Below are 17,592 nucleotides of genomic sequence, written 5' to 3'. Positions count from 1 at the left end.
AGTAGCAGTATCGATGAACAAGCTGGGGTCAGAGGTCACAGGCAAAGTAGCGGAACGGGTAAACAAGCCAAGGATCAGGGTCACAGGAAACACGAGCGAAGTCAAATACAAAGCCAAGGGTCATACACAGGAAGTCAAATATAGATATCAGGATACAGGAACTGGAACAAGCAGGTCAGCAGACTGGAACACAGGAGCTATAAACGGCAATGAGGCAGCAGACCTCATTGCCTTAAATACCCAGCTGAACCAATCACAGGTTGAACACACTCCTGCAAGTTAATAAAGCAGTCACTAACAGAGCCAATCAGGGCTTGCCCCTGGCCTGCACAGTTACAGGCTAATGCCTGTAATTGCCTCCTATAATCTGCCCATATTAATTAGCCCATTGGCTGTAGAACGCTGCGCCCGGCCTCCTCCTATTGCCGGGACGCAGCTCTGAAGCGTCTACTGGTTGCCCCGGCAACGGCCGGGTTATGGCCGGAAATGACGTCCCGGTCGTCATGGCGACGGCCGGGACACGGGTGAGTGAGTCGCGGCGGCTGGGCACCGCCGCGGCTCGTAACAGTACCCCCCCCCTTGAGGAGGAGTCGAGGGACCCCGACATCCCGGTTTTCTAGGGAATTTTTTGAAGAACTCCTTCAGTTTCTTTGGGGCATGGAGTTGTCTCCGCGGAACCCAAGATCGCTCTTCCAATCCGCGATTCCTCCATTGTACAAGGAAATGCACCTGTCCTTGAACTCTTTTAGAATCAAGGACCTTTTGAATCACAAATTTTTGTGGTCCACTGGAACCTCTCCCAGGCACACTTGAAGACTGGGCTTGACCAGGAAATAGTACCGGTTTCAACAGAGAACAATGATTGTTGGGAATTCTCAACGAGGCCGGAATTTTTAACCTAAATGCGACGGGGTTCACCTGTTTGATGATAGGAAACGGCCCGATGAACTTAGGGCCCAACTTCTTGCAAGGCTGTCTGAGCCTGATATTTTTTGTAGACAGCCACACCTTCTGGCCAACCTTAAGAGAGCAGGTGGTACGATGTCGGTCCGAATTTTTTTTTGCCACAAGTGAGGCTTGTCTCAATGATGAGTGAACTTTCTTTCAGATAACTCTGAGATCTCTTGCAGTGGAGCGGATCTCCTGGATACCAACGGACTGGAGTGAATACAGGGAGTTAGATCTGGGGTGAAAACCATAATTGCAGAAGAACGGAGAGATTTTAGTAGCTGAGTGACAGGAATTATTACAGGCAAATTCCGCCCAGGGTAACAAGGAAGACCAATTATCGTGGAACTCCGATGTGTAGCATCGCAGAAACTTTTCTAGGGACTGGTTAACCCTTTCAGTTTGCCCATTTGACTGAGGGTGGTAGGCGGATGATAAACTGACCTTGATTCCGAGAAGGGTACAGAAGGATCTCCAGAATTGTGCTATAAACTGAGAACCCCGATCAGAGACGATGTCAATAGGGAGTCCATGGAGCCTGAAAATATGTTGAATAAATGAGAGAGCCAAATCTCGAGCAGAAGGCAGTTTGGTTAACGGAATGAAGTGTGACATTTTGCTGAACCGGTCTACCACGACCCAAATCGTGTTGTGTCCTGCAGAAGGTGGTAAATCCACTACAAAGTCCATAGACAGATGAGTCCATGGTTTCGCAGGAGGGGCCAAAGGAACTAATTGGCCTACTGGACGGATTCTAGGAACTTTGTTTCTAGCACAAATCTCACATGAGAGGACATGCCTCTTGACGTCGGCAGACATGGATGGCCACCAGACCGTGCGGGAAAGGATTTCTAGCGTCTTGTAAATTCCAGGGTGCCCAGCAGCCCTACTGCAATGTGCCTCCGCAAGAACCGCCTTTCTTAAGTGGACTTGAACAAAAAGTCGTTGCTCCGGAGTAGCATCTGGGGCTAATTTCTGGAATCTCTGCAGTGTGGCACTCTTGGGGTAACCCAGCATGGATTATGGAAAACGGAATAATAGACTCTGGGTTAGTAACTGGAACATGGTGTGCCATAAAAATCCTAGACAGGGCATCTGCCCGGACATTCTTGGAACCTGGTCTGTAGGTGATCAGGAAATTGAACTGGGTAAAAAATAATGCCCAGCGGGCCTGTCTAGGGTTTAAACGCTTGGCTGACTGTATATATTGCAAGTTCTTGTGGTCGGTAATGACAGAGATCTGATGCGAAGCACCCTCCAACCAATGCCGCCACTCCTCGAAGGCCCACTTGATTGCCAATAGTTCTCTATTACCGACGTCGTAGTTGGCTTCTGCTGAAGAGAACTGACGGGAGAAATAGGCACATGGGTGTAGACGATTAGTATGAGGATCCTTCTGTGATAGAATGGCGCCGGCCCCGACGTCCGAGGCATCGACCTCTAGAACAAATGCTTTAGCTGGATCTGGATGTTTAAGGACCTCAGCTGAGATAAAGGCCTTTTTCAGACTTTTGAATGAGGCTACAGCTTGAGACGACCAATTAGTTGGGTCCATTCCTTTACGGGTCAAAGCGACAATGGGAGCCACAATGTCAGCGAAGTTGTGAATGAACCTTCGATAATAATTGGAGAAGCCCAGAAACCTCTGTACCACCTTTAGATTGTTGGGTTGTACCCAATCCACAATAGCCTGGACCTTTGTTGAATCCATAGAAAATCCCTCAGAAGAGATTACGTAACCTAAAAAGGATACCTTCTGCACCTCAAACTCACACTTTTCCAGCTTGGCGTAGAGATGGTTTTCTCGCAATTTTTGTAAGACTTGTTTGACGTGAGTCTGATGTACGAGTAAAGATTTGGAATAGATGAGGATATCATCTAAATAGACGACCACAAAACCACCCAGGAAGTCTCGGAGGACCTCGTTGATCAAGTCCTGGAACACTGCAGGCGCATTGCTGAGGCCAAACGGCATGACCAGATACTCGTAGTGGCCAGAGTGCGTATTGAAAGCCGTCTTCCACTCATCTCCTTCTTTGATACGGATGAGATTATACGCTCCACGAAGGTCGATTTTAGTGAAGACAGTAGCCCCTCTTAGCTGATCAAACAATACTGAGATGAGCGGAAGGGGATAGGTGTTCTTGACTGTGATATGATTCAATCCCAGGTAGTCAATACAGGGTCTTAACCCTCCGTCCTTTTTTGATACAAAGAAGCATCCTGCTCATACGGGAGATTTAGATGGCCTGATGAAGCCTTTCTCCAGGTTTTCGTCTATATATTCCTGCATGGATTTTGTTTCTGGAGCAGAAAGGGAATACAAACGCCCCTTAGGTAACTTGGAACCAGGAATAAGTTCGATGGCACAGTCAAAGTCACGATGTGGCGGTAAGGTATCAGCAGCCTTCTTGGAGAACACGTCCCAAAATTCATGATACTGTGAGGGAAGCTGCTCCGGAATAGGCTGAATCATACGCAGAGACATTGACAAACAAGACTGTGTACAATAAGTACTCCACTTGACAATCTCTCCTTTTACCCAGTCTATGACAGGGTTATGACAGGAAAGCCATGGGTGGCCCAAGATCATAGGAACCGACGAACAATCGATCAGGAAGAAGGTGATTGACTCAGAATGGAGAGCTCCGATCTTCAACTGTAGTGGCGGGGTCTCCCAGGAAATCTTGCCACCAGGCAACGGACCTCCGTCTAAGCCACAAACAATAATAGCAGATTTGAGATTTACCATCGGAATTCCGGCAGAGCGGGCAAACCCGATATCAAGGAAGTTGCCTGCAGCTCCGCTATCAATGAAGGCCGACAGGTCCACAGAGTGAGCCCGGAAGGTGAGCTGTGCAGGGATTAATACAGCCTTTTTTGGGGAGATAATTTGCAGACCTAGGTGAACTTTCCCCTCAAACCCTAGGCATGGTCTTTTCCCGACTTATTTGGGCAAGAACGGGAGAAGTGGCCTTTTATGCCACAGTCGAGACATAGACCTTGCGAACGTCTCCTGTCTCTCTCCTCAGAAGAGAGACGATATGCTCCTAATTGCATAGGCTCTTCACCATCCTGGGAAACAGGAACGAAGGCGGATGGAGGTGATGATGTTTCCTTTTCAGTTTTCCGCTCCTTATATCTCCTGTCAATTTTAATGGAGAGGTGCATCAGATCCTCCAGAGAGCTAGGAGACGGGTATTGCACCAAAGAATCTTTAATCTGTTCAGTTAGGCCGAAACGGAACTGACTTCGTAAGGCAGGGTCGTTCCATCCACTATCAGGTGACCATCTACGGAATTCGGCGCAGTATTCTTCTGCCGACCGTCGGCCTTGTTTCAAGGACCGTAGATGAGCTTCTGCGGAGGCCACTCGATCCGGGTCATCATACAGTAGACCCAATGCCTCGAAGAAGGAGTCTACGGACTGCATGGCCGGACTGGTCTGCGGAAAAGAAAACGCCCAGGACTGGGGGTCACCCTGTAGAAGAGAAATAATAATCCCAACTCTTTACTGCTCTGAACCGGAGGAGCGGGGTCTCATCCGAAAATAGAGCTTGCAGCTCTCCCTGAAGTTCCGAAACAGGGTTCTATTTCCGGAGAACCGATCTGGTAAGTTCATTTTGGGTTCACAGATGGGACCTGGAGTAGGTTGTGAAGCTTTTGTGGCTTCTTCTTGAACAGACATACGCTCAGCCAATCCCTGCATCATCTGATACAAGGACTCAACATGGCCTGCTAGGGTTTGTGCCGGAGACGGTGTGGATCCACTTGCATCCATTCTAACCTCGTCTCCGTGAGTGGGCTGGTTATAATGTTAGGAACCCCTCCAGCCAGCACAACACAACCCGGAGTCTACTCTGCCAGTCAGGTGTTCACTGGAGCCCCTGATGGTTAGGACAGACTGGGCTGCAGACTGGTCGTGAAGTGTGTACCGGCTGGGGAGAACCCAGGCAAGAAGAGTCAGGTCCACACAGAGGTCAAAGGCTGGCAGCAAGTAGCAGTATCGATGAACAAGCTGGGGTCAGAGGTCACAGGCAAAGTAGTGAAACGGGTAAACAAGCCAAGGATCAGGGTCACAGGAAACATGAGCGAAGTCCAATACAAAGCCAAGGGTCATACACAGGAAGTCAAATATAGATATCAGGATACAGGAACTGGAACAAGCAGGTCAGCAGACTGGAACACAGGAGCTATAAACGGCAATGAGGCAGCAGACCTCATTGCCTTAAATACCCAGCTGAACCAATCACAGGTTGAACAAACTCCTGCAGGTTAATAAAGCAGTCACTAACAGAGCCAATCAGGGCTTGCCCCTGGCCTGCACAGTTGCAGGCTAATGCCTGTAATTGCCTCCTATAATCTGCCCATATTAATTAGCCCACAGGCTGTAGAACGCTGCGCCTGGCCTCCTCCTATTGCTGGGACGCAGCTCTGAAGCGTCTACTGGTTGCCCCGGCAACGGCCAGGTTATGGCCGGAAATTACGTCCCAGTCGTCATGGCGACGGCCGGGACACGGGTGAGTGAGTCGCGGCGGCTGGGCACCGCCGCGGCTCGTTACAGAAAGTGGGCTGTCTTCAAAATGTTTTTGGAAACATACACGTATAAGTTTATTCCTATGGGAAATAAATGTAAAAGAATTAAGTCTAAACCAATGTTGCTAAATAAAAAGGTAAGGGAAGAAATGCAAAGGAAGAAGCGTGCATTTAAATTGTTTAAGCCTGAAGGGTCAGAGGAGTCCTTCTGTAGGTACAAGGAATGTCATAAAACATGCAAAAAGGAAATTAGATTGGCTAAATTAGAAAATGAAAGGCAAGTTGCAAAAGAAAGTAAGACAAACCCCCAAAAAGTTTTTTAACTATATAAATGACAAAGGGATTAAAAAAATACCGTATATACTCGAGTATAAGTCGACCCGAATATAAGCTGAGGAACTTAATTTTACCACAAAAAACTGGGAAAACTTATTGACTCGAGTATAAGCCTAGGGTGGGAAATGCAGCAGTTACTGGTAAATTTCAAAAATAAAAACAGTGCTGGATATCGTTAACACTGAGCTCCCAATAATACAAACGTGAGGTTGTAAATAAATATATCAAAATTTATTGTTATTAAACATCAATAAAATTACATAATATATACCCATATCCTAATAAATTGTACACAAATGGTTAAACTAAATCCTTTGCACTTGGTATCAAGCCTAATAGGTGAACACAGATATAAATAACATTCACTAAAGACAACTCAGATCATTAATATAGAAATCAATGAGACCGTCTGTGGATACTAAATACATGTGCCAGTGCCGTTTATTCTCCTTTAGAAGGTGATGAGCAGTTACTCCTAAGTGTTCAGAACAGTACAGTAATTTAGGCTTTAGTAATGCAAAAGATGCTGCACATACGCTAAATAGAATTTGATATAATAGCTCAGATAAAGATAAGTTTGATTTTGTTTGCTGGAAGAAATATTTTAACAGAACAATACAATTTGCTTTGTGTGATGTAACCCTTATTATACTTGAAGATTGGGATGTTTTTAGACTTTTCAATGATTTCACAGTTATGCAAAGGAATCTTCAGACACTTATTAATAGGTGACAAAAAATGAAAATATTGGACTTCAGAAAACTGATGCAAATAATTCATACTTACCTACTTTCTTCAGCTCCCTTCCGGGAGCCAGCCAGTGGAGGGGGGCGTGGTGGCCAAAATCACGTCATTTCGGCCCCGCCCCCTGTGACGTCATGACGCAAATTGCGTCATTTGACATCGGGGGCGGGGCTAAATGCCGCGATTCATCGGGAATCGCGGCGTTTGGGATCTAATTCTGCCCACTTCACTAGGAAGTGGGCATTTTCTAGTGAAGTGGGCAGAATTCGGGAGATTGCCACACTCGCCCGGGAGTCTCGCGCAAAATGCGGGAGTCTCCCGGCGCAAGTATGAAATAATTGCAGTGGACAAGTCAGGGTACTCACATGTGTCTCTGACCAGCGGGGCTAGATGGAAATGTCCCGGTCTTTAGCTTTGACTGACAGGCTCCTTTTTATTTAACTTTATTGTTCCATGTGCAATGAACACACAAAAACGGGCTACAATAAAATGGTGGTTGACAGTGATCCACAGAGGCTGCAGATGAGCAGGGGAGACTGGAGAACGGAGACCAGGTAAGTGGGACTCGAGTATAAGCCAAGGGGGGCTTTTTTCAGCACAAAAAATGTGCTGAAAAACTCTGCTTATACACGAGTATATACGGTAATATAGGACCCCTAAGAAGTGAGATAGGTGAATTGATAAATGATGCTAAGGAAAAAGCAGAGGTATTAAACACTTTCTTTTCTTTAGTATTTACTAGATGTCAGGATTTCCCAGGTATGACCACGGAGAGAGGGTAAGTGGTAAAGTGGATTTATTAAGAAACACAGATAACAATCCACCACGGATTGTGGCACAGATATACAGAGATGAAAAGACAGAGCAACAGTTCAATGGGAACAACAATATTGAAGACTTAACTGATCCATTAGATGGTATTCAGAGCAGCAGGTGTAGAGAGAACAATAATAGCAGATCTTGGAATAGCGGTGCACTGCAACCACAGGTAAGTCACAAAAAGGGGGTCCAGTCCTGATGAGAGGCCTGAACTCACAGCACTTGGTAATGCAGACAGGAGCTGAGCACTTGGTAATGCAGACAGGAGCTGAGCACTTGGTAATGCAGACAGGAGCTGAGCACTTGGTAATGCAGACAGGAGCTGAGCACTTGGTAATGCAGACAGGAGCTGAGCACTTGGTAGTGCAGACAGGAGCTGAGCACTTGATAGTGCAGACAGGAGCTGAGCACTTGGTAGTGCAGACAGGAGCTGAGCACTTGATAGTGCAGACAGGAGCTGAGCACTTGGTAGTGCAGACAGGAGCTGAGCACTTGATAGTGCAGACAGGAGCTGAGCACTTGATAGTGCAGACAGGAGCTGAGCACTTGATAGTGCGGACAGGAGCTGAACACTTGATAGTGCAGACAGGGAGCTGAGCACTGGGAATGCTCACAGGAGTGACCTGATGATCTGGCCCAGACCGTTTGAAGCAGGCAGTTTTGTATAGGCCTCATGCAGGTGAAACAACTCCCAGTGATCAAGGAAAATAATCTAAGTAGCACAGTGGCCCCTTTTGGTGGGCAAGTAGAATACATAACAAATCCAATAAAGTCACTGCAGACAGTAGCTGCAGAATGCAAGTCGTGACAGTACCCCCTGCTTAAAGGGCGGATTCCAGATGCCCAAATACTAGAAATGGTGGGAAAAGTCAGAATCATAGTCCAGAATTGGGCATGTATTTGAGAAGTCTTTGTGCAAGGACGGAAAGGGTATGGAATTCACGCTACAAGGGAGTTGGGATCCAGGAGAATCTTTCTTCTTCTTCTTCACTTTCTTTTTATGGTTTTTAGAGGGTTGCTGGAAATGGAGCGAAGAAAACGATAATCTCAAAGTTGGAGTAGCTGGAGATAGAACATGTGGCATAGATGAAGCACTGGGAGTGAGATTGGCAAGTGCTCGTGTAAATTCTTCAATCACGGCCTCAATAAAAAGCTGTAAATCAGACAGGATGGGATCTTGGGTTTCAATTAAGGGCTCTGCCCATTCCAGAGCTGCCCCTGTAAAGTTGGCCAACATGTAAAACACTTGCTTTTGTTAAGTATCAAGGAGGTTGGATACAGAGGGAAAATAGGATATACAAAATTTAATAAGAGCATGAAATTGCTGAATATCCCCATTGAAGGTAGGTGGTTGGAAGACTTGAACAGAGGATGAATTCGAATTTGCACGAGACTGGATTGTCTCAGGTTGTACATCCGCCCCCTCTGGAGCAGACTGTAAGGGCAGCGCCCCCTCTAGAGCAGACTGTAAGGGCAGTGCCCCCTCTGTAGCAGACTGTAAGGGCAGCGCCCCCTCTGTAGCAGACTGTAAGGGCAGCGCCCCCTCTGGAGCAGACATTAAGGGCAGCGCACCCTCTGGAGCAGACATTAATGGCAGCGCTCCCTCTGTAACAGTCTTTAAGGGCAGCGCCCTCTCTGGAGCAGTCTTTAAGGGCAGCGCCCCCTCTGGAGCAGACATTAAGGACAGCGCCCCCTCTGGGTCAAACTGGGGAACCCGGGTTCTCATGGAAGCAGACAGGAGCTGAGCACTTGGTAATGCAGACAGGAGCTGAGCACTTGGTAGTGCAGACAGGAGCTGAGCACTTGATAGTGCAGACAGGAGCTGAGCACTTGGTAATGCAGACAGGAGCTGAGCACTTGATAGTGCAGACAGGAGCTGAGCACCTGGTAGTGCAGACAGGAGCTGAGCACTTGATAGTGCAGACAGGAGCTGAGCACTTGATAGTGCAGACAGGAGCTGAGCACTTGATAGTGCAGACGGGAGCTGAGCACTTGATAGTGCAGACAGGGAGCTGAGCACTGGGAATGCTCACAGGAGTGACCTGATGATCTGGCCCAGACCGTTTGAAGCAGGCAGTTTTGTATAGGCCTCATGCAGGTGAAACAACTCCCAGTGATCAAGGAAAATAATCAAAGTAGCACAGTGGCCCCTTTGGTGGGCAGTGGTACTACAAGTAGAATACATAACAAATCCAATAAAGTCACTGCAGACAGTAGCTGCAGAATGCAAGTCGTGACAGTACCCCCTGCTTAAAGGGCGGATTCCAGATGCCCAAATACTAGAAATGGTCAGAAAAGTCAGAGTCATAGTACAGAATTGGGCATGTAGTTGAGAAGTCTTCGTGCAAGGACGGAAAGGGTATGGAATTCACGCTACAAGGGAGTTGGGATCCAGGAGAATCTTTCTTCTTCTTCTTCTTCACTTTCTTTTTATGGTTTTTAGAGGGTTGCTGGAAATGGAGCGAAGAAAACGATAATCTCAAAGTTGGAGTAGCTGGAGATAGAACATGTGGCATAGATGAAGAACTGGGAGTGAGATTGGCAAGTGCTCGTGTAAATTCTTCAATCACGGCCTCAATAAAAAGCTGTAAATCAGACAGGATGGGATCTTGGGTTTCAATTAAGGGCTCTGCCCATTCCAGAGCTGCCCCTGTAAAGTTGGCCAACTTGTAAAACACTTGCTTTTGTTGAGTATCAAGGAGGTTGGATACAGAGGGAAAATAGGATATACAAAATTTAATAAGAGCATGAAATTGCTGAATATCCCCATTGAAGGTAGGTGGTTGGAGGACTTGAACAGAGGATGAATTCGAATTTGCACGAGACTGGATTGTCTCAGGTTGTACATCCGCCCCCTCTGGAGTGGATTGTAAGGGCAGCGCCCCCTCTAGAGCAGACTGTAAGGGCAGCACCCCCTCTGGAGCAGACTATAAGGGCAGCGCCCCCTCTGGAGCAGACTGCAAGGGCAGCGCCCCCTCTGGAGCAGACTGCAAGGGCAGCGCCCCCTCTGGAGCAGACTGCAAGGGCAGCGCCCCCTCTAGAGCAGACATTAAGGGCAGCGCACCCTCTGGAGCAGACATTAATGGCAGCGCTCCCTCTGTAACAGTCTTTAAGGGCAGCGCCCTCTCTGGAGCAGTCTTTAAGGGCAGCGCCCCCTCTGGGTCAAACTGGGGAACCCGGGTTCTCATGGAAGCAGACAGGAGCTGAGCACTTGGTAATGCAGACAGGAGCTGAGCATTTGGTAATGCAGACAGGAGCTGAGCACTTGGTAATGCAGACAGGAGCTAAGCACTAGGTAATGCAGACAGGAGCTGAGCACTAGGTAATGCAGACAGGAGCTGAGCACTAGGTAATGCAGACAGGAGCTGAGCACTTGATAGTGCAGACAGGAGCTGAGCACTTGATAGTGCAGACAGGAGCTGAGCACTGGGAATGCTCACAGGAACAAAGCACTTGGAAATGCTCACAGGAGTGACCTGATGATCTGGCCCAGACCGTTTGAAGCAGGCAGGTTTGTATAGGCCTCATGCAGGTGAAACAACTCCCAGTGATCAAGGAAAATAATCAAAGTAGCACAGTGGCCCCTTTTGTGGGCAGTGGTACTACAAGTAGAATGCATAACAAATCCAATAAAGTCACTGCAGACAGTAGCTGCAGAATGCAAGTCGTAACACTAGAGAGGAACAAATGGTAGGAGTAATACATAAAAATGGAAATGAAACCATACCATTGATTAATATTGGGTTGTCAGAGGAAGAAGTCCAAATGCGAATGAAGAATATTAAGATAAATAAAGCTCCAGGTCCAGATGGCATACAACTAAGGGTTCTTATGGAGCTAAACTCGGAAATAGCTAGACCGCTATTCTTAATTTTCAGAGATTCAATCTCATCAGGCTCAGTACCAAGGGATTGGCGAATAGCAGATGTGGTGCCGTTGTTTAAAAAGGGGACGAGATCACAACCAGGGAAATATAGACCTGTAAGCCTGACATCAATAGTGGGGAAACTACTGGAAGGTATTTTAAGGGATAGTATTCAGGATTACATGGTGCGCAATAAAATTATTAGTGGGAATCAACATGGATTTGTGAGAGATAGGCCATGTCAAACTAATCTAATTAGTTTCTACCAGGATGTTAGTGGGAACTTAGACCAGGGCAGCACAGTAGATGTGGTCTACATAGATTTTGCAAAGGCCTTTGATACAGTGCCACACAAGAGGTTGGTTTACAAAATAAGGGAACTGGGTCTAGGAATCAACATTTGTACTTGGATCGAAAACTGGTTAGAGAATAGGGAACAGAGAGTTGTGATAAATGGAACAATTTATAATTGATCAAAAGTCTTAAGTGGAGCACCTCAAGGTTCCGTGCTCAGGCCACTCCTTTTTTAATATATTTAGTAATGACCCTGGTGATGGTTTAGAGAGTAAAGTTTCTATTTTTGTAGATGACACTAAACTCTGTAAGGTAATAAATTCAGAGCAAGATGTAGCTTCTCTACAGAGGGACTTAAATAAACTGGATGAGGAAAGGTTAGCCAGTTTAGGCATGTTTACTTTAGAAAAGAGGCGTCTTAGGAGATATGATTACTATGTACAGATACATTAAGGGTCAATACAGAGAACTTTCATGGGAACTTTTTACCTCAAGGACTATACACAGGACACGCGGTCACCCCTTAAGGTTAGAGGAGAGGAAATTTCACAACCAGCAAAGGAAGGGGTTCTTTACAGTAAGGGCAGTCAAGATATGGAATTCATTGCCAGGGAAGGTTGTGATGGCAGATGCAATAGATATGTTTAAGAAAGCGTTAGACAAATTTTTAGCGGAAAAGTGTATCCAGGGATACGACCGTTAATTAAAATGAAGGATAGTACTGGATATAGGGTAAAAATAGGACTGCTATATTGGGTCTGGGGGGATTTTCACAATTGAAACAGATTGGTGGTTGCTTACTCTGGATCAATTTCAAATATAAGTGCAGGATCGCAGGAGATCTAAAATAGGTTGAACTTGATGGACTGGTGTCTTTTTTCAACCTCATCAACTATGTTAGAACAATGTAGCTATATTGTTCTTTCTGAATGGACAATGAATCCTGTTGGCTGAGCACCCAGGTCTAGATTTCGTCTTGCTGGAATAAGAAGAAACGCATTGAGCTTGCTGTGCTACTGAACCGCTGATGGTGATTACTACTCGGCATTACAGATAAGCTTGTTTATGTTCTATTTTTGTGAGTGCATTTTTTATTGTTTTAATAAATCGCTGTGTAATACACACTACACTTTAGTCTCCTCTTGTTATTCCTCACTATTACCGCCTATGGAAGTGACTATCAAAGGGGAGTTTTGACTCAAGGAGGTGTTTTACTATATACCATTGCTGTGCTGGTGAATGTTCTATATCTGGTACGCATATTTTATATTACATTGTTTGGGAATCTAATGGAGAGGCTTTTTCTTCCTTCTTAAGCATTATATTATGTACTTTTGGTCTCACTGATTGGTGATTCTATGTGGAAGGCATTGGGTCTTCTATCCTCACAAGGTATACCAGGGACTATTTAGAAGTATTGCACTGTTATTGCCTGTTTCTGCATTATTCCTACATCATCTTGACTAAAGCGAGGATCTACCATCTAATAAGGCCATTTGTCAAGTTATATCTAGTACGCATATACTCCACTATTTGGGTTTCATTATAACAAATATATTACACTATGAGGCGCCTTGCCTTTGCTTTCTAGGATTCATCTCTTCCGGACTAACCATCTGGTATGTGGCTTTACTGGCTGCCGCTCATACAAGAGAGTAGTGTGCGGTGGATTTCATGATACTTTTATGTGTATAATTATACACTGTTCGAACTCTAGATCCTGATCGTGGTTTATTTCTAGCGCCAATTCTATCGCTTTTTTGTTGTGTGTATATATATATATATATATATATATATATATATATATATATATATTGTGGCAATGGGAGTGGTTTTCCACAGGCCTCTCAGAGTGAAATTAGCTATGGAGCTAACAGTTTGCAAGTAAAAGGCTGCAGACCAAGTCATACATGGGTGTAGCACTGTGCTTATGTTAAGTTATGTACAGGTCTGAGACATGTGATAAAGTAAATGTAATATGTGATTTACTTACATGCTTTAACATGTTTGTGTCCACAGCTAGCAGCAGAGCTGATAGGGGTGGCTGTGATGAATAGGCGTTACAGAACACCTGAGGAGCCTTCCTTTAAAGACAAGGTGGGAGTGTCGCCTGTCAGTCACCCAAGCCTGTGGGAGGAGACCTGTGTATTTAACCTGGAGTTGTGCTCTTGTCAGATGTGACTGATGCTGAACTAGTTGGCCAGTCAGTAGAGAGCTGGTCTGTGTCTAGTAAGCGGTAGGTTCACCAGGAGGTGCAATCAAAAGGGGTTGCTTGCTGGTGTCATCCTGACGGAAGAAGTGCCATTTATTGTGATGCTAAAAATAAATATATTTGATTTAAAACAAGAAGTTTTCGTGTTGCTGATATTTGCTGGGTGATCTTGCAACAGAAGGTGACAACAGTGCCATGAGAAGGGTGCGGTTTTGTTACAATATATATATATATATATATATATATATATATATATATATATATATACATGTGTGTGTGTATATATTCCATAGACAAAAAACCTTATGGTTTAACATGTCCAATTAAGGTTCCTTACACACCAACTAAAATTTAAGAAAACTATTGAAACTTTTCCACACAAACTCCAAAAAGCAATGAAATTACGACGATTAAGGCAGAAGCCTTAATGGACGTGTTCCTGGAGCAATACAGACATGGTATGCCATCACATCCTGCGGTTAGCTGCAGATTCAGCACTATCGTGTAGTGAGTTTGCTGTCACTCACAAAATGGTGGATCTGCTAATTCACAGATTTGTGTGTTCACTGGAATACACACATACAGTACTATTACATTTTCTTAGTTTAGCTTTATCGTAGTTTAGGGCCTGGGAGCCTTTTAGTGAAACCTCCGCCAGTGACAACTTCACAATTCAAAGAGCCTTCTCCGATCTCTGTACAAAATTGAGCCTTTTAGTGAAACCTGCAAAACACAAAAAATCTTCTAGTGACCCCTACTCATGATAGAGAATCCCATAATAAAAAGAATCTTCATCTGACCGCTGCACAATAGGTAGCGCCTTCAATTATCCATATACAACAAAAGGAGCCATCCTCTGGCGATACACAACACAGAGAGCCATCCTCTGACCATGCACAACAGAGAGCCATCCTCTGCTCCCTGCACAATACATAGAGCCATCCTCTGCTCCCTGCACTACACAGACAGACATCCTCTGACCATGCACAACACAGAGAGCCATCCTCTGGCCCATGCACAATACATAGAGCCATCCTCTGACCCCTCCACATTACATAGAGCCATCATCTGACCCCTCCACATTACATAGAGCCTTCCTCTGACCCCTGGACAACACAGATAGCCTTCCTCTGACCCCTGGACAACACAGAGAGCCTTCCTCTGAACCCTGGACAACACAGAGAGCCATCCTCTGGTCCCTGCACAACACAGAGAGCCATCCTCTGGTTCTTGCACAACACAGAGAGCCACCCTCTGGTCCCTGCACAACACAGAGAGCCATCCTCTGGTCCCTGCACAACACAGAGAGCCATCCTCTGACCTGGCACAAAACATAGAGTCATCCTCTGACCCATTCACAGCACAGAGAGACTATAGTAGCAAACAATATTGGGAATTACAAATATAGGCCTCCCCCTGGGCGAAGAACTGAAGACTTCAATCAACAATGGTTCCCAGATTACAGGCATGGACTTTTGGAAGTATAAATGACTTTGGGACAGGGGCAAGCCAGGACATTTGGAATTATAAATTTGTTTTGGACAATTACAAGCATGGACTTTTGGAAGTATAAATTACTTTGGGACAGGGGCAAGCCAGGACATTTGAAATTACAAATTTATTTTGGACTTGGTTTACAGCCATTTTTGGATTGAAAGCTACAGACAAAAGGAGAAAACTTCATTGGTGAGTATTAGGGAATTTATTATTTTTAATAAAAATATGTGGTATCAATGAGGGTGTTTACTGTATTTATTGTGGGTTTATTATTTTTAATAAATCCTAGTGGTTGTAATGAGGGTGTGGTGGTTTTGTAAACATTTTGTTTTGTGAAACTACAGGTCCCAGCCAGCCGTGGGTGTCAGGGCATGTTGGCACTTGTGGTTCTCCAAGTGCCAACATGCCCTGGCTGCTGTGGGTGTGCTGGTGCTTGTAGTTATACAAGCAGCAGCATGCCCACACTATTTTGGGCAACCTGGTTGGCTGGGACTTGTAGTTCCACAAAACAAAATGGCGTCTGTTTTTTTTTCCCTCTATTTTCCGCCATTTTTACCCTACTACCCACTGCCCAAGGGGGTAGGAAGAGCCCTAGTGCTATCAGCACTGGGCTGGGTGTCCCTGGGGGGGGGGGGCGCTCATTTTTTTCGGCGGACCCCACTCCTTAGGGAATCCAGCCCAGCGCTGAACAGCCTGTGGTTGGTTAGTCATTATGGCAGGGGGACCACTGCCACGTGTCCCACTGCTATAGTGCCTCCAACCCCGGCTGGTTTGCCTAGTGCTGGTTCTGTGAAGATCGGGGGAACCCCACGCAACTTTTTTCCCGATTTTCATGGAACCAGCAGTGGGCTGGCAGCATTAGGGTTAATAGTGAATAGAGGGGGGACCCCACGCTTCTTTTTTTTTTTTTTTTAATTCAGGGCAGGAACCTGAGCAGTTTTAAATCTCCCGCCCCCCAGCTCAGTGCAGTGAATAAATTAACTGACGTCACTGAGGGGCGGGAGGTTTAAACGGGCTCTGTATCAAAAAATAATTGTTTTGGGCTTTAATGTCATTTAGTGCTTGTATTTATTATCATTAGACAGCCACAGTGTCTTTCTACGTATTGTATTTTACCATACCGTATAACATGGTACTTCTTATTTTCTTAATGAATGATAGGCAGTACTATTGAACACTTTTATTTTGCATATACACAGGGCACTTTCAATGTTTACATAACTATGTTATTCTGACATCTACTAATCGATATTGCAACACCTCCTTCTCGGACACGAACCATGAAATTCACAATACTCGTTTTACTGATAAAAATAATTAAGAACTGTGTTAAATGAAGTGTCACAAAAGTATATAAATTAATGTTCTAGCAGCTACTAATTCATATTTTTATAAATACCCCTATTTACATGCAGCATATCAATTCCCAAGCAGATAACAGTAACATGTATTCAGACATCCATTGATTTGTATTTCCATTTGAACTCTCCTCCTAGGTATCACTGGCAGTGTGTGTTACTAATGATATATGGACGTCTGCTCAGGAGGAATGCTGCAGATTTAACTCTTACAGGCTAATAGTTTATAAATGTGGGAACAGCTGCTGAATTATGTTAAAGGGGGCATACCTCTCCCCTACAAAGTGTCACTTCTAAATAAATTGTTGCTGTTTAGTTTCGCAGCAATTGCCCACTAGTATTAAGAAGAGGAACTTCTTGTGCACATACCATAACACACAGTATTCTTATGACTGGTTTGTCTGCAGGCAGCTGCTAATTATTGCTTCATAAGCTGTCATTTCATATGTGGTATGTTACATTCTGTTAAATGCTGAATCGTGGTTTGGCATGGCGTTTGTTATGAACACCTTGGGTAATAACCTATCAAAGATTGCTCATTATCCTGCCATTAATAAATGTCTGCTCATTTCTGAAATATTCTATATTGATGTCCAAACCTCTAAGGTATTTTGAATATTGGTCAAGCAAACATTTGGGACCAGAATCGCGTCTTCGCAATGCGCTCCCCAACTTACGTTTCGCTATTAGATTATTCAAAGGGATAAAAAAAAATTATCCGAACCCCGCTACCTTGGGATGTGTATTGCATGCAATATGTCAGGGAATGTGTGAGGAATTGTACAGTTCTGCATGTTTTGACTCTGATACAATGTACAATTCTTATACAGTATTAGAGATAATTAACAATCAAGGATCTAACAAGACTGATAGTAATTTGTGGTTAAATTGATGGCTTCTGGCAGCCCTACATTAGCAAAATATTGAATCGAATTAGTGGTGATTTTTAGACAAAAAAGTTATCTTCTAATACAGAGGAAATAA

At 44.9% G+C, this 17,592-nt stretch overlaps 1 long non-coding RNA gene across 1 annotated transcript in view; it reads left to right on the top strand.

The window, feature by feature from the left end:
• Positions 1–13,890, top strand: part of LOC142101643 (uncharacterized) — a 31,549-nt gene extending 17,659 nt beyond the window's left edge. The window contains exon 2 of the long non-coding RNA XR_012679091.1: positions 13,561–13,890. This is a non-coding gene — a long non-coding RNA (uncharacterized LOC142101643). The remainder of the gene's footprint in view (positions 1–13,560) is intronic.
• The last annotated feature ends 3,702 nt before the right edge of the window (positions 13,891–17,592 follow it).

The sequence above is a fragment of the Mixophyes fleayi genome, chromosome 9 (assembly GCF_038048845.1).
Source record: "Mixophyes fleayi isolate aMixFle1 chromosome 9, aMixFle1.hap1, whole genome shotgun sequence".
Classification (NCBI taxonomy): Eukaryota; Metazoa; Chordata; class Amphibia; order Anura; family Limnodynastidae; genus Mixophyes; species Mixophyes fleayi.
This window is presented reverse-complemented; position numbering and strand designations above follow the sequence as displayed.